We start from the raw sequence: 6154 nt of genomic DNA, 5'->3' as shown, positions 1-6154 counted from the left end.
CCTAGCTATACCAATGTTACCCTCCGTGTGGGGAGCACTCTACCCACTCAATGGGAAGCCAAAATAAGCAGTAAAAGGAGGGTGAGAAGCGCTATAGCTTAACTTATCAATTTGTTGAGAAGATGTGGACATTGATGTTACATTGATCACCATGCTTGCTATAACCAGTGATTACGGTCTTATTTGCACCCTCATTTGCACCGATGGCTTCTTATATCGGGTGGTGTTACCTTGTTTATTGACGTTCGAGTTGGTGTGCTAGGGGGATGCCTTGAAGTTGCCGAGTTGTTGTCGGAGAAGCTGGGCCTAGGCTTGTGGGAGCATTGGTGATGGTGTTAAAGAGGCCGTGGTTGTGGGGGGTTATGTTGTTCGAAAAGTTGTGACATTGTGGTAGTGGGGAAGCCTTGCTTGCCCCACTCTCTCTCTCTCTCTCCTTTCTACACTAGATGGGGAGAAGTAGTCTTTCTCTCACTTGCACATCAAACTCTGTCACACTCGCACCCCTTTCTTTCAACCTTTGCATCCAAATGCTTGGGAAGTACATACACTTCTTTGGCATACTTGCGAGACTTTCTTTCCTTCCCCACAGCTCTAACTGGGCAATTAGCTGATTGGTAAAGAGCAAGACATCACAAAACTAGAGGGTTCAATGGCACAACCCAAGTGCATTAACTTTCCCTTGGCTAAGATAATGATCCTAATCTTGGTTTCCAATAGTCAATCTAAGGCTTAATGGTTATTTTCTTTACTCCAAGAGGGATCTCCAATCCATGCATGTCAATCTCATTCTTGAAGTGCCCAATATTAAAGACAATGGTGGTGTTTTGCATCTTCTTTATGTGGCTTACCATGATAATGTTTTTGTTACCAATAGGAGTGACAAAGATGTGAGTAGCCTTGCTAACATCTTTGAGAGTCAAGATAGGAAGTCAAGGCTTGCGAAGTACATATGGGATCAATCTTAGGCACAATCAGTCGTGCCCATGCAGCTTTCACGGCAACACAACCCTTATCCAACAACATCATACCCATAACCAATATCCACTTTACCATCTATAATAACATCAATCCGGGTGCTTATGAGTCCATCAGGTTGAGAGTTATGAACAACCATAGAGCTTATCAAACTTGCAGTTGGTCATTGAGTCATTCACATTAATGTAGGAAAGAGCAAAGATTAACGACGTGCTCCTTCTGGTGTGTAAAGTGAAAGGGGTGCCGGAGTATCACCTTGCATTGGGGGGCACTAGCTTCTCCACTTCTCAAGCCATGGACACAGGGTTCTTGTCCATGTAGTTCTCTTGGTTGTTTGATGGGATCGAAAGCTTGGTGGTTTTGAGAAAGTGTGGTTTAATGTGTTAGAGTTAACTCCATTGTCATTTCCAATGAGGTCCCTGGTGTTTATGGATCATGTTTGAAAATTATTTCATACACGTTTTCTTTGTGAGCTGCTAGGCCCATGTTTGCAGGTTCATGCCTCTAAGTTTACGTCTCCAAGTTCATGCCTTTAAAGTCATGTCTATAGGCTCACATGTCCAAGTTCACGCCTTTAGGCTCTTTTGTCCAAATTCACACCTCTAGACTCACATCAGTAGGTTCACGTCTCTAGGCTTACGTGTGCAAGCTCATATCTGTAATGTTATGTGTATACACTTACATCTTTTTTATACGAACTCAGCTCATGTACTTCCCTTGTATGAAATAAGTCTATCTAGGGCTTGGAAATTTAGGAATTGGGCCTATAATAGGGTTAGTGTGTAATTATTATCTAGTAAGTAAATTTTAATTCCCTAATAATTCCAAAGGATAATAATTTTAATTCCCTAATAATTCCAAAGGATAATAATTTTCATTGGAATTTATAGATGGTACACATTATATACTTGAATTCCCCAATAAGTAGGGACAAGAAATTTCCTTGGAATTTATAGCTCATACACATTGCATGACAAAAAAGTATTCCAAGGACATGAGTAGGTATGTTTGTGTGAGTCTTTATGGTAGTAATAGTTGGTTCATACTATATTAGGTATACCTACCTCTAGACTATGTCTCCAAGCTTACGTCTGCAAGTTCATGTGTCCATGCCCACAGCTCATGTATCTAAGCTCATGGCTTACGTGTCCAAGATCACGTCTATAGGCTCACGTCTTTTTATGCAAGACTGTGGGCTCACATCCTCTGCCAAAGAGCTAGTTTGGCCTTTTTTGTGATTTTTTTTTACTTGATGATGTGATTAATGCTTCTAATCCTAATTAAAGATTGTTATACAACTAATTAAGTGCTTTTAATTGTTTAGCATGCTTTAAATCTACCAATTTAAACAATGCATGAAAAATTATAAAATGCAAGAACAAAATTATGAAATGCATGAACAAAAATGAACAGTCCTACTCTAATGGAGCTAAATGCTCATGTTTTCAAAGTGGATTCCACTCCTAATCACAATTGCTTAGCTAATCCTTGGATCAAAGCTATGAAATCTAAGCCTCTTAGCGTTGCCGAACCATGTGCCATTGGGTCTTGCATTCGAGCTGCAAATGCAACTTTCCATTATTGATTGTGGGTGCACTAGCTCTCCGTCATGCCCTCACTCCTTCATTGTCACACCAAAATACTCCTTTGCCAGAACTGGATGTCCAGTTCAAGGGGATGAATGGAGCATGCAAGCTTTTCTACGCCAACCTTCGTGATGGTTCTCTCGCACAAAAGTTAGAGGAGGAAGAAGAAGCTATTACAAGTAGAAAACCTATGATCAAACCTATCTAGCATGCATTCATCAAGCAAGCAATATTCAATAGCATGTAAGCAAGCAAGAAGAGGGAAGAAGGGGAGCTCACAAGAAAACTATTGCAAGGGAATGATTGTTGATTGCTTATTGTAAAAAACAACTTATATACAAGTGACTAGTTTTCACACTAGGTTGACCAAGCATAAAAATAGTTCGGCCATTATTATTAGTTTTAATGAATTATGTACATGGAGTTCGTAGACTTCCTGTTAGATATCCGTAACGCCGCTACGGGCGTTACCACAAGAGGGGACGGCCTCTGGCTCACCACCCAGCCATAGAGGAAGAATGAGGATTGCCCCTCATTCCCCAAGCTATATAGTGTGTGGCCTGCCGTCCACACTAGCCTGGCCGCCCATGACTCCGCATGGACGTCCTCTCCCACTGAACCCCGGACATGGCCATCCGGTCTGCCGTCGGTCACAAGCGTTACAGCCTACGTGACATTACCCCCCCCTTAAGAAGAGTTTTCGTCCTCGAAAACAAACTGGGGAAACCTTTTGGAAATTGCACTACGGCGTTCCCAGGTAGCTACCTCCTCATCCCTATCTGTCCATTTAACAAGTACCTCCTGGTACACTTTATGTCGGGTTTGTCTATCACGATACTGTAGAATCTTTTCAGGTTCATGTGGTATCTTTGGTGGCTCTATCAAGTCCACCAAAATCTCTGGAGAAACTGCATTCTCTAACTCGTGAACTGATTTCTTCAGTTTACTGACATGGAAGACAGGATGGACTTGAGAACTCTCCGGTAACTCAAGTTTATATGCTACGTCCCCAATCTTCTTAAGGATTTTAAAAGGACCACAATATCTCGGAGAAAGTTTATCACACTTTCCCGTTTTCATGGTTTCTGACTGCGCAGGAACCTTGAGGAATACAAAGTCACCTTCTGCAAAGGTCACCTTTCTACGTCCTTTATCCGCATAAGTTTTAGCGCGATCCTGAGCGCTACGAATGCTCTCACGTGCGGCTCTGAGCATATCATTCATATCTTCAAGGAAATCCTTGACAGATTGAATCTTCTCCTTTTCTAGGCCTACAGCCATCGGAGATCTCGGCTGGAATCCATACATTAACATGAATGGTGTAAATCCAGTCTCGCTGAGTGTTTGGAGCTGTTATAGGCAAACTTCAATAAGGGCAAGTACTCTTCCCAATTAGATTGCTTCTTACTAACATAAGAACGCAACATATCCTCTAGAATTTGGTTAACTCTTTCAGTTTGACCATCAGACTCCGGATGATCTGCCGTACTCATACTCAGAGTAGTATCCAACTTTTTGAAGACTTCCCTCCAAAAATGACTGTTGAACTTTCTATCTCTATCCGACACTATATCTACGGGCAGGCCATATAGCTTGTAGAGATGTTCAATAAAGAGTTTTGCCAACTCTGGCGTTTTAACAGTTTTCTTCGTGGCAATAAACTTTGCCATTTTAGTTAACCTGACCACTACCACCCACACCGAGTCATTCCCTCGACTCATCTTGGGTAAACCGGTAACGAAATCCATGGAAATGCTTTCCCATTTCCCTTGAGGAATCTCCAGCGGATGGAGTAATCCTCCAACCTTAAGACGTTCATGTTTATTAACCTGGCACTTACTGCATTTCAGCACATAAGTCTGGACGTCCTTAAACAAACTAGGCCAATAAAACTGTCTTTTTACTAGTGCATAGGTCTTCTGAATCCCAGGATGGCCCGCACTTGGACTATCATGACTTTCTTTAAGAATTTGGGCCCGAAAGTCACCAATAGTTGGTACACATATTCTACCCTTGTAGAGTAAGTACCCGTCGTCAATGGAGTAATTAGCATATTTCTCCCCCCGACGAAGTTTATCATTCCCCTTTGAAGCCGTGGCAGTCAAAGGTGATGAAGGGCCTACGTCAGAGCTCTCCGGCTCCGAACTATACCCAGAAGACACGGCTAGTCTCTCCGGACTAACTCTCGCTTCCCTTCCCGTTGCACCTTCGGCCAGTCTCTCCGGACTAGCAATCCGTGCCAACGAGGGAGGTGGTCGCGTCTGTGAAGAAGTGCGTACGCGTAGAGCGCGCCAGACCTCTGTAAAAGATGGATCGTGCTCACATAAACCACGTAGGGACTCCAAGAAATCATTCTTGAAGAGTGTGAAACTAAGTTCATTAATCTGTGGCATGCGACTAAGTGCATCTGCCACCACGTTATACTTACCTTTCTGGTAACGTATCTGAAGGTCAAACTCCTGTAGAATCTCCGCCCACCGAGCTTTTCTACCCTTCAGTTCATTTTGACTTGAAAGCCATTTCAGACTTTCATGGTCCGTCCGGACCTCAAAAGTAGCACCATATAAATAGTGTCTCCACTTTTTCAGTGCATGAACTATCGCTAGTAACTCTCGCTCGTAAGCCGAGTAGTTACGCTACGCACGATCTAACTTTTTACTCTCAAATGCAATTGGGCGTCCCCTTTGCATAAGTACGGCCCCAATGGCCTCATTACTAGTGTCTGTTTCCAAAACAAACGGCTCATTTGGATCGACAATTGTCAAAAGAGGTGCAGCTGCTACGGTCACCTTGAGCTTATCAAAGCTCTTCTGTTGGGCGTCCCTCCAACTAATGTTTTTTGTTTTTGACCGTAACTGGTCAGTCAACGGGACTGCGATCTTCGCGTAGTCCTTCACATACTGTCGGTAGAACCCCGACATGCCAAGAAAAATCTGCAGTTCCTCGAGATTCTTCCGCGCTGGCCATTTAAGAATAGCCTCTACTTTTTCTGGCTCCATCCGCGTACCATCGGCGGATATAATATGGCCAAGGTAGTGAATTTCTGTTTCAAAAAATTCACATTTGCTCTTCTTCGCAAATAGTTTGTGCTCTCGCAACTACTCGAACACTAGACGCAAATGCTCGATGTGTTCTTTCTGTGTCTTACTGTACACAAGGATATCATCTAGAAAAACTACTATGAATTTTCCCAGATATGGACGTAAAATACTGTCCATTAGCGTCATAAACGTCGCTGGAGCATTGGTTAGTCCAAATGGCATAACCAAAAACTCAAAATGCCCGAAACGGGTCCTAAATGTTGTCTTCGCAACATCTTCTTGTTTAATTCTAACCTGATGATATCCTGATCTCAGGTCTATTTTTGTAAAGTATCTCGATCCATAGAGTTGATCAAACAACTCATCCATGCGTGGCATCGGATACTTGTTCTTAATCGTTATCTGATTAAGAGCCCTATAGTCTATGCACATCCGCATAGATCCATCTTTTTTCTTTACCAGAAGAATAGGCGATGCCCACGGACTTGAACTAGGTCGAATAAAGCCTTTGTTCAAATATTCCATCAATTGTTTTTCCACCTCCTGTGCCTC

At 42.7% G+C, this 6154-nt stretch overlaps 1 pseudogene; it reads right to left on the bottom strand.

The window, feature by feature from the left end:
* Positions 1 to 479: 479 nt before the first annotated feature.
* LOC147629018 (adenosylhomocysteinase pseudogene) lies at positions 480 to 1461 on the bottom strand (annotated as a pseudogene).
* Between the last annotated feature and the right edge of the window lie 4693 nt (positions 1462 to 6154).

The sequence above is a fragment of the Cibotium barometz genome, chromosome 18 (genome assembly GCF_041138505.1).
Source record: "Cibotium barometz isolate CiBa-2024 chromosome 18, ASM4113850v1, whole genome shotgun sequence".
Classification (NCBI taxonomy): domain Eukaryota; kingdom Viridiplantae; phylum Streptophyta; class Polypodiopsida; order Cyatheales; family Cibotiaceae; genus Cibotium; species Cibotium barometz.
Note: the sequence above shows the minus strand (reverse complement) of the source record. Positions and strands in the feature narration are given on the sequence as shown.